General features: G+C 43.3%; 1 long non-coding RNA gene across 3 annotated transcripts in view; it reads right to left on the bottom strand.

The window, feature by feature from the left end:
* The window catches only part of LOC306917427, a 100,174-nt gene that overhangs the window by 61,144 nt on the left and 19,001 nt on the right, over nucleotides 1-20,029 (bottom strand). The window contains exon 3 of one of the 3 annotated variants that reach the window (XR_013789171.1): nucleotides 5,204-5,279. The exons of the other annotated variants lie outside the window; for them this stretch is intronic. This is a non-coding gene — a long non-coding RNA (uncharacterized lncRNA). Of the gene's footprint in view, nucleotides 1-5,203; nucleotides 5,280-20,029 lie in introns of those variants that run through there. 3 annotated transcript variants of the gene reach the window in all.

Here is a 20,029-nt window from a genome sequence, read left to right as displayed (position 1 = left end):
TGGTTTAAAGTGCTCTAAACAAACATTACAAGTCCATAGACTTGGCTGCAACGCTATGTTTGTTTAAAGTAAATACAATGTAAAAGTTAATAGACTTGGCTGCTATATGACGTAGTTCCGAACGCCCCTCAAAAAGGTGGCCTGTCCGTTTTTTTCAAATGAGGTTGTCTAAGGCTATAGGCCTAATAATACTGTTCTATGGTGGTGGTGGTGGTGGTGGTGATGATGATGATGAGTTTTGAGCCATTGGCCACACTAATTGAACCGCCGATCGCTCGGGGAAGACGATCTCCGGCTGTCTATTAGCAGCACAAATGAGAGAGAGAGAGAGAGAGAGAGAGAGAGAGAGAGAGAGAGAGAGAGAGATGGGGAAGGGTACAAAAGTGGAGAGCAAAGAAGATGGGAAAGGAGAGAGCAAACAAGAGACCCATAGCTAGAACTGAGTGGGAGAGAGAGATAGCTAGAACTGAGTGGGAGAGAGAGAGAGAGAGAGAGAGAGAGAGAGAGAGAGATAGTCGAGAGGGAGAGAGCGAGAGATGCGAGAGAACTAATGTGGCATAAAAAGCCAATTTTCTGAAACCTCTGAGAGTCCCTCCTGGGTGCAGACAATTACGTTGCGGACAGAGACGACAGTTATGATTAAACAAGTGGACATTCTTGACAGCAGAGATAAACCTTTATAGAGAGAGTGGACGGGTCTGTCTGCACCGAGAGAGCTCCGTTTGTCTCGGGCCAGTCTGAGAACTCATTTCCACACTGTTGGTTGGTGCCTCCAGCAAGGACCGGGAGAATGGACACACACGCGCACGTGCACGCACACACACACACACACACACACCGCCGTGGAGCCATTGGCATGAAACACAAGGTCAAGTATACACATATACATGCGCACACACTCACAATCGCATGCACCCACACATGCATTCATCCACGCAGAAACACGCGCGCACACACTCACAATCGCATGCACCCACACATGCTTTCATCCACACACGCACGCACGCACGCACGCACACACCCTGATTAACAAAAAAATTGGGGTGGGATTTTGAAATATTCTGAGTTGAACTCATAGCGACTCCCCATCTCTCTTGAGGTTTTAATCAGAGCACTCGACAGTTTCATGACAACTGCGCTCATTGGGTTTGTTTGAGTGCCTATATAACACATTTTACTATGTTGGACCCTTCAAACTGAAATGGTACGTGAAACGGCTTCAGAGCCATAGCTGCGTTTTTCTATAGTCATCATGAAATAATTCAATAGGCTGCCTGTCCACAGCGTATACACAGTGTTTATAAAATGATTCAAACTACTCTACACAAGCTTTTGAGAAACACAATGATACGGTGACTGTGTGTGGGGCGTGTTGTGAACATTATTGTCGAGTCTGACAATGACATGTTGCCATTATTGTGAGTTGGAGTTCCTGTCAGTCATGGGAATGGCAGGAACTAGGTTGAATGTGAATGAATGCTCATGCCAATGTGGTCTGTACATACATATCTCTGCTGTCGGGAGGAAACCTCATAACTCCAAAATGTTCATTTCATTCAGGAAATGAAAAATATACATTTTTCAGGAAATACAGCCTCATCAAAGTTGGTGTTGGAACTTTATATATTGTCAATTACTTCCATGAGAGGGGGAGAGGTGGTGGAGTTAGTTGCTTTAGCAGACATTTTGAGGGTCCAATGGAGTTAAGAGGTTTTGTCCAAAGCACTTTTTACTACTTTCCATTGGTTCAATATTTTCGAAACAACACACAGACGTAAAGGGTGTTCAATAGCACTGATTTTATTTAAAAAACCTAAACAATGGAGTTATGAGGTTTCCTCCCGACAGCAACGATATGATATTGTCTCTGTCGGGTGGAAACCTCATACGTCCAAAACCGTTACTTTTCAGGATTTCAAATTAAAAAAAGATTAATTTACTTTAAAAAGTACATCTGCTAGCTCAAAACGTGGCGCTGCAGTTTGACCAAGTATAGGACATTCATTTACAAAAGAAACCCACAAAAGGTTCAAATATGTACAGTACAGTATATAGGAGGTTTCTGCCTGAACAGTGACAATATAATATTCGCCTCGTAATAATATTATGGGGGAGGCTTTGGCAGCAGCTCAACATTGCATGAATTAATACCCATTTTGGGCGGGAACCCCTGTTGGTGTTTCAAGCATTATGTTATACTTTAGCTATTGAAAAATAGCAGACGTACAAGCTATGAGCTTGTAGGTCTGCTATTCTTTTTAAATCGTGAAAATGTGGCGCAAATCTTTGAATATATTCTTTCAGAGCGAATGTTTTTACTCAAATCTTTGCTTCTGGGGGGGGGGGGGGGTCCCTGGAACTGTGCAGGAGGATGTTAAACGCACACCAGTCTTAGTAGTGGTGCCAGCTCACGGCAGAAACATCTAAAGAGTTAAGTCTTAAAAAGACAAAAGAGTGGCTGCACACACTGATAGCCAAAGAGCCGATTATTTATTAGGATGCAGAGTAAAAACCAACGTTTCGGCAGGTACAACTGCCTTCTTCAGGGTATATAAGGGGTCCCTGGAACAACATATTTTCAGATGGGAGTCGGCGGCCAAATACAGATATTTCTGAGGGTCCTTGACATTAATATATGAACGACTGACATAGAGACATGCGTTTTTCAGAAAACTGTCAAGATTTAGAAGGCATTTGTAGAATCGTCTTCAGATCTAAATGGGTTAAAAGCGATAATAACTGACATCTGAGAGTCATGCTCTGAAATGGCCTAAAATAGCAGAGCAACAAGCTCACAACGCGTCACCGCCACGATGCGTGGTGAGCTTGTAAGTCATCTATTTTTGCCGCACGATGCCGTCCTGCGACAAAGCATGAATCAGGCTCGAGGCTCAGGGATAACTCGCCGTAAATTACAGAGAACGATTCTACAAAATCTCTTCTAAATCATGACAGTTTTCTGAAAAACCCATGTTTCTATGTTAGCGGTGCTCAACCTTTTTCATGTCAAGGACCCCCAGAATTATCTGTATTTTGCCGCCGACCCCCATTTTGTGTCTCATTCCCATAACCTCTTCTTTTATTTTAGTAGACTTATATGGCTGTATTCCATAGACACCGTATGTTTTGCGCGGTGAAAAATCACGACCTAAAAATGTAATCTCTTCTTTAAAACACTGACGCTCTTTAAAAAGAGTTGTGTTTTTTTTTATCAGAGTGAGTGACTTAAACGACGTGCAGTCCTTTAAAACATTTAGACCCGACCTCGAAATTTAAAAAATGTCTTTTTGAAAAAAAAATCCCTGAAAAACCTCATGTTTCTATATCAGCGGTTCTCAATATTTCATGTCAAGGACCCCAAAAAATATATGCAATATGCCTCCGCCCCCCCCCCCCCCTCCCCCATCTGAAAATATGTTGTTCCATGGATCCTCCCGGCTCCAGAAGCAAAGATTTGAGTTAAAAACTGAACCTCTGAAAGAATATATATTAAAAGATTTGAGGCACATTTTCACGATTTTTCAAAAATAGCAGGTACGAGTTCATAGTGCGGCACTCAGTGCCACGCTATGAGCTTGTAGATCTGCTATTTTTCAATAGCTAAAGTATAACATAATGCTTAGTTAAAACACCAAAACGGGTTCCCGTCCAGAATGGGTTAAAACATTACCATAATGTGTTTCTGCAATCAATACGCTCTGAAGAGGAGCACCATTTTTCCCCACAAACGGTAGATACAACACTTATCTTGCAGCAATTGATTGTCTCGCGGCTCTCGCCAAAGAGATGGATCCTCCTAAAGCATGATTGCCCTTGCTCCTATATACGCACTGTATTCATTATGTCATTATGTGCACTTTATAATATTAAACATTGTGCTCACAATTCAAATAAATAAGTGATGCATTCGGTGGCATGTCTTTTTTCACATGCAAGAGCTTTCTTGGGTGACTTTCTTTGGTTTGACGTGCAACGTTGCAGAAGAAAGCATCAATTTGGTCTGGCATTTTGGATTTGCAGAGAGAGAAGGATGAGGCTGGCAGGGCACTGCGTCAGACACCCAGAACTTGAGGCAAGTAAATTGACCCTATGGGAGCCAACCCAGGGCAAAGCCAGGAGGGGAAAGAAGCGTACCACAGATGTAGACGTGCCGCAGCTTGGCTGACAACACTGCAGAGCTCAAGAACCTGATGTTGGATAGGAATTTGTGGAGGGCAGCGATCCAGGAATGCCGAGTTGGTGTTGGCTAGACCTCACTCTCGCAGCAACTAATTTTGGATTAAAGCATCGAGCGCTCTGTGTGATTCAGATGTATGGATTTACCCCCAAAATGAAATGCCAGCACCTATATTTTCACATCTAAGGCCTCAAAAATGTTGTTCCTTTCTTCCCCCGTTTACATGTAATAGAGGGTTTTTTATTATATTTAAGATTTATTTAACCAGCAAAAACCACATCGAGACTGAAGTCTCTTTTACAAGTGTGAACTGGCCAAGAGAAGAGGCAAATTAAGTAACACAGCTGTGTTACAAGTACAAATACAAGACAATAACAGGACAACATGAATGCAACGCTCATAAATACAGTATACCCGGCCACTACCGAAAGAACAGGAACATCTATGATCCTGCATTTATATTCAAGGTTCCAATCATTGCATTATTTCTAGCCCGAGGCACGTTGGTGACACTAGTTGCTATGATACATATCCTTTTTATCATCTTAAAACGCAGCACGATCTCTCTCTCTCTCTCTCTCTCTCTCTCTCTATCTATCAATCCCCAGGCCAGCTCCTTCCTTCCCCTAACTCTCTCTCCCAACACACACACAGACTTCAGACATCAGCTCAGTTCCTTTCCAAATACACTCAACGCACACCACGCACACACGCATGCACACAATATGGGGGCAGGAGGGGGGGTGGGTTTTGTGTGTGTGTGTGTGTGTGGGGGGGGGGGGGGATGGAATCGAGCTTTCGGCAACGAGCTCGCTTGGCGATATAGAATCGAAAAGAGCCTATGGAAGTTAGGAGACAAAAACTAATCTCTGTTCCCCAACCAAACAACCCAACCCACACACCCCTCCCCCAATCTCAGGAGATTTTTTTTCCGCAGCGTCACTGAACCGCCCCCCAACCCCCCCCCCCCAACCCCCAACCCCACCCTCCCCTCTCAGATTTTTCCTCTGCATCTCGCCCTCTTCTTTATGTTCAGAAGATGACAGGCAGCGAGATTCCACAGGGGGGCTGATGTCTCAAGTATGTATGTCTCGGTAATGATCTGAAATGAAGGGGAGGGGGAGAGAGTTCTATTTTTAAGATGTGCTCGATGATGCGTCGTAACAAGACAAAGAGGCCACAACTGTCACGGTTTGTTTGATGCACAATGTCATCATTATACGTTGCCTCGGGCCATGATGAGCCAAGGGGGGGGGGGGGGGGGGGGGGGGGGGGGGGGCGTGTCACCAACGGCTGACCCTCCAGGAGTGTCAGTGTGTGTCAGCAACACGTCGCATTTATCCAGTCACGCTTTCAGCCAGTGTCGTTTTCGTCGACTAAAACCCACGACTATACCTTTTTTCACCGACGAAGACTAAATGGAAACTAAATGAACGCTAAGCTACGACGACTAAAACGAAGACTAAATATACTGACGATTTCGTCGACAAATAAAAACTGGACTAAAATGGAAGGGACTAGTGGACAAGAGATCCAGTATAAGTCATTTTACACTTGGTTTGCATGGAGAAAATAGCAGATCTACAAGCTCACAACGCGTCGCGCTGCGACGCGTTGTGAGCTTGTAGATCAGCTATTTTCAGCAAGTGTATAAAATCAGCCATTACGACGGCATCAAGGCCCGCCAAAATACATTTTTGGTCGACTAAATCAACTGTAGATTTAGTCGACCAAAATCGCATGACATTTAGTCGACTAAAACTAGACTAACACTAAGACATTTCAGGTGACTAAAATGTGACTAAAACTAAATTAAGTTTCATTCCAAAGACTATGACAAAAACCAAAATAGAAATTTGCTGCCAAAAACAACACTGCTTTCAGCAAAGAATACTGATTACATGGAGTCTTTGAAAGACTCCATGTAATCAGTAAGTTAAGATCATTATCTGATTGCTCCTCATCTTCTGCTAATATTGTACAAAAGCATCATTCAACCTGTTGTGCATGTTTCTACACCATACTGTCCATGCCTAACAGGAACAAACTTTTCAGTATTACCCGTATTGCCCTCCAAGATCATCGGACTTCCTACACCCACACTTTCTGATATGAACAATAAGGCTAGCACTTTCAATATCAAATGACACTGATCATCCCCTTTAACATCATGCCATCTGAACAAAGATACAGAACCTTGCCATGGAAAAAAGCCTGTTTTAGTAGGAGTCTAGTTCCCTCAGCCATCGCTGCATTAAACAAACCTCGCCGATAGGATGGTTCTGTATACTGTGGGGACCTCATGTTTTTGTATTGTCTTGGTGTTATGTACTCTGTGTTGTTTTTTATGTGGGTGTTTGAACAGACTGTGAAGACGAATATCCTTCGGGATAATAAAGATTATTATTATTATTATCACGTGGCCCACTCAATTACACACGATTATAGCCCACATCTGTACAGCTCTGTGGATACAGACACACGTACCGTTATGTTCCAGACATATATGCATTAGCTCCCTCCGCTGTCAGGTTGGACGAAACAGAGTACTTCTACTTACAAATAAGACAAAAACGGGAAGTTTACTGTGAGAAAGTGAGGTTTGTTTTCCATCTCAAAACATAGTCTTATCGTGTACCAAAAAAAGAAAAAATCACACCCGTGTGAAGTAAGTGGTGCAACTCCGTGTGGGGGTCCCCGGGGGGGGGGGGTGGGGGGTTCCAGACCCACAGGAACGCACCCAGGCTGCCGGCCCGATTCCGGCGAGCCGCCCCGCATCCAAAACGGTTGAGAAATGACAGAGTTACCGTGTGGGGGTCCCTCTACTGTACCCTCTACTGTACTGTACTATACTGGCACACCCAAAATCACCATATATACGGTTAATATGTGCATGTGTGTTTGTGTGTGTGTTAGGTTGCGCACAGGTGGTGAAAAACAACCATGATGTTGTCGTGCTCAGACGCACCCACCCACCCAGCCAGCCAGCCACCCAGCCACCCACACACATAGTCACTTAAGGAAGTGGTTGCACCACTTAAAATTCCACAGACACATTTGTCCGTGTACGGACAAGTTGGTGACCCCTGACCCCTGGCCGTGTGTATAGCTGAACTTTTATCATCAAACTTAAGCTACGCTTATTTGCAGAACAGCCTTCACTTTGCAAGCAAACAAGATAAGTAGCATCCACATAATCGTGCAGTCAACATCTACCGCGTCCTCTGTGAGTTGACATACTGTAAGTAATCTCTTGACGGCTGTCTGCGATGGTGCAAGACTTTTGTTATACTTGGCTGGCAAAACTGTACCATAGTTTTGAATTGTTGCTTTTCTACCTGCACAAAATACTATAGGGCTGCTAGAGGCTCCACCCCGAATAATGTTACACTGCACGTGATCCTTTAGTGTTACCCATTTTGGGCGGGAACCCCTTTGTGTTTTTAAGCATTATGTTATACTTTAGCTATTGAAAAATAGCAGATCTACAAGCTCATAGCGTGCCACGCTACGAGCTTGTAGGTCTGCTATTTTTGAAAAATCGTGAAAATGTGCCTCAAATCTTTGAATATATTCTTTCAGAGCGAACGTTTTTAACTCAAATCTTTGCTTCTGAGGGGTCCCTGGAACAACATATTTTCAGATGGGGGTCGGTGGCCAAATACATATATGTTTTGGGGTCCTTGACATAAAATATTGAGCACCACTGATACAGCAACATAGGTATTTCAGAAAACTGTCAGAATTTAGAAGACATTTTTTAAATTTCGATGTCAGGCCTAAATGGGTTAAGACCTTCAAGACCACCTTCTTACTTTTGCTCTCCTATACTTTCCAAAGTTAACATCAAGTTTTCACCCAAACACCTGTGTACAAGCTCATGAGGGGTTAATAACTCAAAAAGGCAATTAGCCGCGAGGCCACGAAAAGTGCCTCAAAAGTAATTAGTAAAGTCTTAACAATCTATCCTCACACACACACACGCAACCAGTGAATTAAAATAGGAATAGTATGTGCTCTTCTCCTGGTTTCAGTTTAAAAAAAACAAGCAGTAACTATTGTCTAGTATTTTATTAATGCCAACATCTGAGAGTACACTGCCTCTCTCTCTCTCTCTCTCTCTCTCTCCCCAATACAAATATGCTTTATTGGCATGACAAGCATTCTTATATTGCCAAAGCATTACAGTATGAATGATACAAATACAGTATGAAACTAAATAATCTCTCTCTCTCTCTCTCTCTCTCTCTCTCTCTCTTTCTACGCTACAGTATAAAGTTCTCCTGCCAACACAATGTATCCCTCCTGCAGTTTACGAATGACTGGCATGTTTTGACAAACTCTTCTTGGGGGAATTGAAATAATGAGGACAAGCCTTCGTGAGAGAAAATCAGGGTTATTTAGCAAGGTTTCTTTGTGTTCCCCGAATCATAAAAACCTAAAAGGCTGTCCAAGAAACACAGTCAAATCCAGTGAGTGTCAATTTGGCTCTGGCAGTGCACGGAATTGAACCTAAGGGTCCATTTCGTATTTTGGTTCCATATGTGCATTCTTAGAGTCACGTGGACATCTTAGACTTTAAAGGTATATTCAGTGATTTGACTTAATTCAAATATCACTTATTTTTTTCTGGATAATCCTGCCTACTATAGAGTGTGCTGACCATATAAGGAGTTCCTCCCTGTCCCCAGTGAGCCCCTGGGGTCAAAAAACCCTAGTTTCAGTTTTGGTGGCGGGTGGCAAAGCCTTCATCCAATCAGGATGAGAGGGGCCTTCCTCCAATCATGATAGAGTGGGGGCGGGCCTTGGTGCACATGCTGTTGGCCTGTTGCACTTCCCCCCACTGTAGAGCGTGCATGTGCACATTTTGTTACCTGGGCGGACTGGGTGGTTTTCCAAATCACTGAATGCTCCTTTAACCGAAGCCATGACGTCACTCGCTCATCCCCTGGTCCACGGAAGTAATTTCTCTATGGAGAATAACATGGGCTCATCTTAAAATCGTTTCATATAAGCGTTGTGGTCCAAAAATAAACAAGCTGTCTCGGCGTTATTGTCAGGGAGGTGTCTCTGTATCGTTTGCGACCGTCAGTCACTCATATGATACAGTCCGTTTCTATAGCGAAAATGTCACTAATTCAGTAGCAGTAACAATAGCGTTTTCTCTCAGTCAGTTGATTCTTCCTATCCATATGAGTGAAACGGCCTGGATGACATGTTTATTTTTCAAACACAGTACTTATATGAGGCGATCTAAAATCCCCCTATGGGGATTACAATGCAAATAAAAAGTACATGAACCCGTGGATTTAGCACACTCTACCGATATTGGCGTCAGACTTCGTCAATGCTCAATTGGAACCTGCCTTGTCTCCTCTCGTATGGCTGTCACCCAAACCAGTCCACAGGTGCGCTGTGAATACGGGGGACGATCCCCGTGTTCACCTCTACCGGCTACTCATAAAGCCCGTCATCAACACGTAAGCCGCCTTCTGAGAGTCTCTGTCTGTCTGTGTCACCCCCCGGGGACCTTTGTCACTTAAGCAGGTCTTTGTCGCTCAGCTGCCTTCAAGGCTGATAAATCTGCGGCTTTAAGTCAATGGAACATCAAACGACAGTGAGAACTCACTGTTTATACCCCGGCCGCAACCCAGAAAAGAGCTGAGCCCAGAGGCCCGGGGGGACAAGGAGGGGGGGGGGACGAGTTCTTTAACCCATTTAGACCTGAGGACGCTTCAAAATAAATGTCTTCTAAATCCTAAAAGTTTTCTGAAAAACCTATGTTTCTATGATTTTAATATACTAGCCCTTACCCGTGAGATATTGCCCTTGTGGCCGCAGGGGGTACTGCGCCCTGGGTGCGTTTTTAATTCACTAATAAATTCATTATTAATCATTAATGTGTAAAGTCTAAAAAAGGGCTTCATTAAGACCTCCATATTATTATGGTCAATGCCTGTGTGAAAAGTGGGAGTGATTGGTGCAGGCAGTGAGGAGATACGGCGGTGTTTCTGACAGACAGACACACACATTCAGACATTGTCAGAATTATAGTATGATGATGATGATATTCAAATCGCCACATTTTCACGATTTTTCAAAAATAGCAGACCTACAAGTTCATAGCGCGGCACTCGGTGCCGCGCTATGAGCTTGTAGATCTGCTATTTTTCAACAGCTGCTAAAGCATAACATAATGCTTAAAACACCAAAAGGGGTTCCCGCCCAAAATGGTTTAAGGACAGTTTGACTGAGAGACTGTCTGCAGCGCGCCTCACTTTCCTCACCTATTAACCTGGTTCCTATAGCCCTAATTTGGCGCTGTATACCCGGGAGTTCAGGTGAGCTCATTGACCGTGCGAGTCCTTCATATGGACAACTTCGTCTTCGTTTCCTTGTTTTCCCAGTCTCACTTGTGCTTCTATACGTTTCAGGCCACGCACACACTGTGACTCAGACATGCACAGAATCCACAGACAGACACGGCTCACTATAGAGTTTGTTCTCGAATAAATGCTCAAGCGACTTTTTAAAGCTCGCCCATCACTCCCCAGGCCATCTTTGAACAAGCAGTGTTGAGACAAGCTCGGAATATTGTATCTGACCCCTTGCATGTGTTGTACCGAGAGTACGAGCTAATGCCATCCGGTAGGAGGTATAGAACTCCACAGTATGTGTATAATAGATTTAAACACTCTTTTGTTCCCCTGTCAATCAAAATGCTCAATCAGGGATTGCCAAAAGCACTTTATTGACTAGTTGCACTTTATCAAGGGAATGTGTGCAATATCTCTGTTTTGTGTATGTTGGGTGTTTCATGGTGTTTTTCCTTTTTGTATGTGAACGTGTCTGTTATTTGTATGCAGCTGTGACTCTGTCTCCAAGACAAATTTCTCCCAAGGGAGACAAATAAAGACAACCTTGAACCTTGAACCTTGAATATTCCTGGCCGATTAGTGGGTGGAGGCCACTCCCCCGGTGACCGGGGTAAAACTGTCACCTGCGGTTATCTGTCTGTTGCTAGAGATACATGCCAGCAGCACCAGTGTTGATTTCGTCGACTAAAACTAAGACGAAAAATGTTCGTCGACTACCTTTTTTTGCTGACGAATACTGAATGGAAACTAAATTAAAACTAAGCTATGATGACTAAAACTAAGACTAAATATACTGACAATTTCGTCAACAAAGACTAACTAGACTAAAATGTTAGGAAGGAACTAGTGGACAAGAGATCCAGTAAAAGTAATTTTACACTTGGTTGCATGCTGTAGATCGGTCATATACGACGGCATCAAGGCCCGCCAAAATACTTTTTTTTTAAAAAATCTTTACGATATTTAGTCGACTAAAACTAGACTAACACTAAAACATTCCAGGTGACTAAAATGTGACTGAAACTAAATTAAAACTATTGAAGAGACTATATGACTAAAATCAAAATTTGCTGCCAAAAACTACACTGGCCATCAGCCAGCTATAGCAACACAGAACAACAGAACCGCCTCGAATTGTCTGTACTCAGTCAACACTAGGTCTACTGCTATTGTGGACAGTTTTTTTTTGCTGCATTAGTTAAGAGTAGGACGTGGGTTGGCTTATTTCTCGAGAGTACAGATGCTGATTTTCAGCAGCTAGTGCGAGGCTGCACTAGCATACGGTGCTGTGCTTGCTGTCAAATAGTGTTGATATGCAACGCTACTGCTATCTTCGATATTTATATATAGGCCTATACTATCTCAGTTAATTAGGATTACTATGAAAGCCTGCAGTTTTAAGTCAGTCCGTCCGTCACGCCTCGTGACACGCTCCATATATGCCCGTCTCCATATATGAAGATCACGACACCTAAATCTGCATATATGGAGCCGGCCAGCAACTCTACATCCGACCTCAAACCATTAGATCTCCATATATGGAGCTGACCTGTTCTGACATTATGTACATCCGAGTCCTCACCCGTCCTTCCTCTTCGATTTTGACTGAGACCTGTCCATTCAAACTCTAGACGGGCCCGCCCCAAAGTTATTAGCGCAGAAGCGCCCGGCAGCCGGCGAAAATGACAGATCTCAACAGGCCCATGAAAAAACCTGCAAAAGTCAGGTCAGTCAGTCAGTCTGCTCCATATATGGCCGTCTCCATATTATGAAGATCACGACACTGACCTCATAAACCCTCGATAGCCATACATGGAGAAGACTGGATCATCACCTAGATCAGTAGATCTAACTCGGTCCTAACTGGGCTGACCCAAAAAGGCCCCACCTGGCCTTACTAATTACCATACATTTCATGACCTACCCGGCCCAAAAACGTAAAAAAAAAGTATAGATAGGCCTACCTACCATGCACCTCAGCAATGTTAACTGGTTTTGATTGATAGATTGATTGATTGAATACTTAATTGATTGATTACTTTATTAGCTCTTTGCACAGGAAAGTACAGTTCAGTACAGTACAAGGTCTGCTATGGATTTTAAAGCCAAGAAAGCATACATGGCTTGTTTCCATTGGGGTTCTTAGTACTCAAGTCATCGAGAACAGTTTGCAAATAGTACCGATTATAGAAAGGTGCTAAAAGGAGAACACGAAACACCCTGGGGCTTAATTTCCATTGTGGTCCCGTGCATTCAATTCATAGCTCCTGACTTCCAAGATAAGGATATAGAATAGCATCACGCATCAGCTTCGTTTGAGCTTTTTTCGACACATCTTATGTCATACAGTGTCTGTTCGTTCTACGTCTATATATCCCGGTGGTCTTCATAATAACTTCAAAAGCAGACATAGCATTATTATTATTATTTATTTATTTTATTTATGGACATTTCCTGATGTTTCTTCAAAGATTTTGTTTAGTATTTGTGCTGCCATGGGGTTGCGGGGGGAAAAATAAGTGAATAATTGCTTTGAAAATACTATGTTGTAAAAAATAAAAAATAAAAAAGCAGACTTAGAGGAACGGATCCCCCCCCCCCCACAACCCCCTGAGCAATTCCAGCCCCATATATATACTGCCATTGTCAGTCCTGCTGCCAACACTACTGCTTCTAATCAGTGACACTATACCAGACAGACCGAAGAAAGGAGTCCAGCCCCCAGAAAGGAGAGCTATTCTCCTCCATCAACGCCTCGAGGGCACCTGGTGACCACTGGCCATTGTGTCCTTTTACAGAGAGGTCAACGAGGACCACTCCACCGGGTCAAGCACCGACAACGGCCTCAAGTTTTGTACAAGCCCCTCGTGACCTTTGACTCCCCCATTAGTCTTCTGCTGCACCTTGCGCCGTGCTGATGGGCAGGACACAGTTGGGAGTGGGAGTGTGTGTGTGTGTGTGTGTGTGTGTGTGTGTGTGTGTGTGTGTGTGTGTGTGTGTGTGGGGGTAATCATTAATTGCATGTGGATTGGAACATGGGGGGGGGGGGGGGGGGGACTTCATAGCCTGTGGGTATTGCAGCTGCAGGGCATATCTTTTATACCAGGTCCCCACCCACACACTGTGGCCCTATTTGGATTTCAGTGCTAAATGGTAAACGTGCATTTATATAGCGCCTTTATCCAAGACGCTTTGCATAGATTGTGCATTACATTCACCCATTCACACACACATTCACCCACCGATGGCGGCGGAAACCATGCAAGGCACCAACCAGCACATCAATGAATTGCATTTTCATAGCGCTTTTCCAAGTGCTCAAAGCGCTTTACAATGGTTCATTCATTCATACATTGGGAGGTGAAGCGGCGAACAGTCGACGCCAGCGTCCTCACTTCCCACATTCACACACCAATGGTGGCGAGCTTACACCGACCGACTCATTGGAGGCAATGTAGGGTTCAGTGTCTTGCCCAAGGACACTTCGACATGTGGACAGGAGGAGCCGGGATTCGAACCGCCGACCCAGGGATCATTGGACGACCTGCTCTACCTCCTGAGCCACAGCCGCCCTAACATCAGGAGCAATTATAGGGGTTCAGTGTCTTGCTCAAGGACACTTCGACACTAACTCTGGGGGAGCCCACAGGGTTCGAACTGGCGACCTTGCGGTTGCCATCCAGCCACTCTACCCCTGATCCACCGCCGCCGCCTCCCAGTGCTGTTCCCTCACGTCTGCCTATAGGCGCAATACAGTTCATAGAGGAAAAAGTCTGTCTCACTCATCAAAACACTTATTTCATTTCATCTGAATTACCGGTATGTCTTTTCATAGAACATCACGTCAGCAGGAGGGGAAACAAAAACAGGATTTTTGCCTATAATGCCATGCCAGGGTTAATGTGGTAAAAAGACTAAACATTTGACCAATCCTGACCTCTAATTCAATTTGCCATCCTTGTGATGGGATAAAGTAGACCTTTTAAGCAGTTACCATTACTTATAAGAGTGTGCACCCTGGCTGTGCATAAGCAAGGTCACAGAGAGAGAAAGGTTTTCTACAGTATAGTGTCTGAAAAAATAGAGACATGTCAGAGCTCCCCAGGACAGACGACCCCTCTGGCCTGCGCTTCAAGGGGCGCCCCGACCAACGGACTGATATGATCCAATCCAATTTGTGATGTAACAGGTCGTTATTTGCTTTCATCTATGTCATTTTGCTGTTCATGTTCATATCACATGGACACATTCATTTTGGGATAGATACCTCGGGCAATCATTAAAAGATGCCATTTCTTGAGGTCCCATTGAGTTATGTTTACATGCCTGTTTATTGGACTTTATATAGCCTCGAACGATAACGACGCATCACTTACCATACCAACTTTATTTATATAGCACATTTAAAAACAACAACGTTGTACCAAAGTGCTTTACAGTAAAACATTAAAAAACACAACTTCATTGAAAAACCACAAACAACATGCACAGTGTCACATTAAACATCAAAACATCTCATACTGTGCTTGGAAATGCCAAGGAATAAAGGTAAGTCTTGAGGCGTGATTTAAACACCTGGAGGGTGGGGGCTTGTCTTCACTTGACATGAACACATTTGAGAACCACTGCGCAATACCTTAACGGCCAGCAGAAGAACTTTATGCTCATGGGGGACATTATCGTGAATATAATGACCTTGAGACCAATCCAAACGATTCAAAGCAGACATCGTTATATATATATATACAAAATGGTAAACAGGCCACCTGTTGTAATTGTGAGAAAAATGTTCAGGCTTTGAAGATGCAAAGTACATGCGGGCCACTTAGCATTGTCGAGAGTCTAGACATCAAGTCAGCAGAAACTAGGCAAGGGAAACGCATCTCCATACATACGACGGTCTCGGTCTCTCGTTTTCTTTAGCGCTCTTTGAAGCATCTGGCCTTGTTTACAGCAACAAAGGAACGGCAGATATTAAGAGGAACTCCCCCGCCGCCCCCTTCAAGGGTTGGAATATAACTTCCGACACTGCCAGCCCCGCAATCACCACCATGGCCTGAGCAGAGCATACCACGAAACAAGCCAAATACAGCGTGCAATTCATCACTCTGACTCAACGTCATATGAAAAATATAACAGCAACAACATGATGCAATACATCAATGCAGAGTGAAAAATGGAGATGATGATGGAACCAAACTAGGGCCGTGATTATAAATTATTTTCTTAGTGATTTTTACTTTATTACTTTTCCAATGAATCACATAATCTAGAAGCACATCTTGTATATGTCACAGTAAAATTGGCTTAAAGGAGGACTGCATGGCATCTGGTATTTTTGTAAAAGTAAAAACAAAAAAATATTATTGATTAAATGAAATCAAACAAGTCAGCCGTAGCATTTTAACGGCCACAGTTAAAAAAAAAAAAAAAAAACAGGAATGGACCGCTGCATTATTCATTGGCGACTCACACAAGAAGCGGCCTCTCTGTCTCCTTGTGTGCTGCTCTGGACACTGAGGCTAGTTTGCTGAGCCATGACGCTGCTGCTCTTAGGCCAACTGCTCGTGAGTCTACTCACGTTGGGCCCCAAACAGCGCACACACACACACATACACACACACACACACACACACACACACAGTCAGCAGCAGATTGCCTTGGCGTGCGCGGAGGCCGTACCCCCATTGCCTGCATGGTTTCACCGCAAACGGCACAGGGCATCATCCGTTTCCCCCGCGCCGTTAAGGTCTTTCCTAATGATGCACAAGGCAGACAGACTGCAGTATAAGCCCCCTTTTCTGTGTGCTTGCGTGCGTGTGCGCGCACGTGAGAAATAGATGTTTAATGGGTAAGAATACTTTATGGTTTATGGTGGAGTTTATAGGCTTACATTTAGGAAAAGATGCAGGTTGGGTTGAGGGTTTAGGGAGGATTAGGCACTTACAGGGCTCCATTTTCGTCACCGCTAAACCCCTTATCCCTAAACTTCTTTGCCTTTTTTTTACTATTTTGCTAAACATTTTTGAATAGTTAAAATGGCCAGTCGACAAGCTCACAACGTGTCAATGTAGATTGGCTGGTTGAAGTTTTGCAAAATAGTAAAAAAGGCAAAGAAGTTTAGGGATAAGGGGTTTAGCGCTGACGAAAATGGAGCCCACAGAGTATAGGTTTAGGGGTTTAGGGTTAAAGTTATGCCTGATTTGTAGTTACTTGAATGCCGTCATTCATTGGATCAAAAAGAGTTGATCTACAAGATCATCTATTTTCCGCTCAGGGTTTGGGTTAGAAAATGGCCAAAGAAAGGAGTTAAGAATGCCATTTATAAAACTGCCGTCCTAAAATGTTTATGTATGGTATTATAAACGTTAAGTGTCTGAGAGAGAGAGAGAGAGAGAGAGAGAGAGAGGAGAGAGAGAGAGAGAGAGAGAGAGAGAGAGAGATAGAGAGATCCAGGGTTAAGAGAGACGCGGGGAGGGAATTGAAAGGAAAGGAGAGGGGGAGGAAGGTGGAATGAGGACATCGCACTGATGGGCATATTGTCTGCCTTGAAAGCGCTGCTACGCACTTCGTTCCCGGCTTCTCCAGAGCGTTCACATTCAACCCACAAGCTTCTCCTGACAGAGAACAGATCACATTTGAGATGTTGTTCGTTTATTCTTCTTTTCTTCTCTTTTAATCCATTTCGACCTGAGAAAGATACTACAAATGTCTTCTAGATCCTGACAGTTTTCTGAAAAACCACATGTTTCTATGTCAGTGGTTCTCAAACTATTTCATGTCAAGGAGCCCCAGAATTATATGTATTTGGCCCGCCGAACCCCATCTGAAAATATGTAGTTCCATGGACACTCCAGACGCAAAGATTTTGAGTTAAAAACGTTCGCTCTGAAAGAATATATATTCAAAGATTTGCGCCACACATTTTCACGATTTCTCAAAAATAGCAGACCTACAAGTGCCGCGCTACGAGCTTGTAGATCTGCTATTTTTCAACAGCTAAAGCATAACATAATGCTTCAAACACCAAAAAAGGTTGCCGCCCAGAATGGATTAACTGGACTAACTCGATCCGCCCTGTATCCTCGCAGCCCAACCCGCAGCCACACGTTTCTTAAAAATCCTTTATTTACTGCTGCAAATGCTTGTGAAATCACGTCCTATATATCCGCAACCTTCCGTGACAAGTATGACAGCACATGATTTTTATTGAACAAAAGTGGTAGCACTCTATTGATAGGCATATCTACTTCCCAGTGTGAACCACGCTCTGAATTTAAAGTAAGTATAAAGTCACATAAACAACTCTTGATCGGCAGGCAGAAATCGCTGGTCGTTTGTACTTTTGTATCTTTGTCTACCGTCTGATTATGTGATGTGAATGTGTGTCTATTTGTATGTCTGTCAGCACTGAAACAAATTCCAATCAACTATGTTTTTTGTTTTTTTTATGTATTTTTTTTGTGGCTTTTGCCTTTATTTTATATATTTTATGGAGGGTCAGACAGTAGGCTGACAGGAAATGGGGAGAGAGATGGGGGGGGAAGACATGCAGTAAAGGCCGTCGGGATCGGGAGTCGAACCCGCGGCACACTGCCAGACTGGATTACCAGCCAAGGTGCCTGGACCGCTGAGCCATGGCCCAGGCCTCCAATCAACTATGTTGACGTGGCAAAAAAGTCTTGAATCTTGAATCTTGTTAGTGTCCTATTATTTGATCTCAAACATTTAACCACATTATTCCTGGTGTCCCGACTCCCTATTAGCTATAAGGATTAACACTAACGCTAAGCTAATAGATGATCTACAAGGGGTGCCCACTCTTTTTTGACTGTATTATAGAGCTACTTTCAAAATGACCAGCTGGACAAGATCTACCCACCGAAAAACAATATTATGCCATTGCTGAAAATAGTTTAAATATGTACCCGAGTGGGCTTTGGAATAGCAGAGCTGGCGTTACATATTAGACAAATGCACTTTGAATGGGAAATTGAGTAATGCTGTACTACAGACAGCAACACTCTTGAAAACAAAATACTTGCATTGTGGGTTTGAGCTGACAGGCCCTTTTGATGTCAATCAAGTCACCTTAATTCAAGTTTTTTTTTACATTTAAATTAAATATTATTTAGAGCCTGGTCATGTGATCTACCTGCACAGCCTTTGTGATCTACTGGTAGATTGCAATCTACGTTTTGGGCACCCCTGATCTACAAGCTCAACGTTGCGAGCTTGCACTATTTTCGCAATTTGTTGTGCAACAAAGTATATAGGCCTACAGGGGTTACACAGTTAATTTAAGTTTAATCTGTGAGGTTAAAGTGATTCCAATTTACAGCTGCTTGAGAACTGTTGGGAGAACGGGGCCTCAATTCAAAACTAAGTGGAAAAAGGTATATCTGCTGCTCAATCGAACGACTGCAACTTTAATTAGCCCATTTTGAGCGGGAACCCCTTTTGGTGGTTACATACATTATGTTATAATTTAGCTATTGAAAAATAGCAGATCTACAAGCTCATAGCGCGCCACCGAGTGGCGCGCTATGAACTTGTAGGTCTGCTATTTTAGAAAAATCGTTAAAAAGTGCCTCAAATCTTTCAGAAAATTGTCATGATTTAGAAAACGTTTTTTTTTATTTCGACGTCAGGCGTGAATGGGTTAGAACCATTTGACAGAGAAGGACCGAAATGTCCCTGGAATGCAATTAAATTACCCTGCAGCTAAATCCAAAGATTGGCTCAGAACTAGATAATTTCATCCAATTCATCCATCACTGACAGCTTCTACTCGCAGTTACTTTTGATTTGTGTTTCAACCAAATTAAACGGATAGCAAATCTGTCTCTTGGTGTTTCTCTCGGCCCATTTATTTCCCCCGCTATCTGGAGGCACAAATCGTGAACCTGGGAAGTGCAGACGTCTGTCAGACAAAACAAAGCACGGCGTATTAACCCATTTTGGACTGAGGTCGATTAAAAAAAAGGCTTCTGAAAAACCCATGTTTCTATATCAGTGGTGCTCAACCTTTTTCATGTCAAGGACCCCCAGAAGAATTATCTCTATTGGGCCACGGACCCCCATCTCAAAATATGTAGTTCCAGGGACCCCCCAGAAGCCAATATTTTAGTTAAAAATGTTCGCTCTGAAATATATATTCAAAGATTTGCGCCACATTTTCACGACTTTTCAAAAATAGCAGACCTACAAACTCGTAGCGCGCCACTCGCTATGAGCTTGTAGATCTGCTATTTTTCAATAGCTAAAGTATAACATAATGCTTAGAACACCAAAAGGCGTTCCCGCCCAAAATGGCTTAAAGACCAGTTTCCTTTTCTTTAGCTTTCAGTCCTATTTGAGCCGTTGCTCAAAGCAAGCAAGTATGCAATCTATTGACAGCTGATAGACATTATAATGATCAACTGCGATGAGAGAGAGAAAGAGAGAGAGAGAGACCATTTCTAGATTCATTCTG

The sequence above is a fragment of the Electrona antarctica genome, assembly GCF_951216825.1.
Source record: "Electrona antarctica genome assembly, chromosome: 24".
NCBI lineage: Eukaryota > Metazoa > Chordata > Actinopteri > Myctophiformes > Myctophidae > Electrona > Electrona antarctica.
This window is presented reverse-complemented; position numbering and strand designations above follow the sequence as displayed.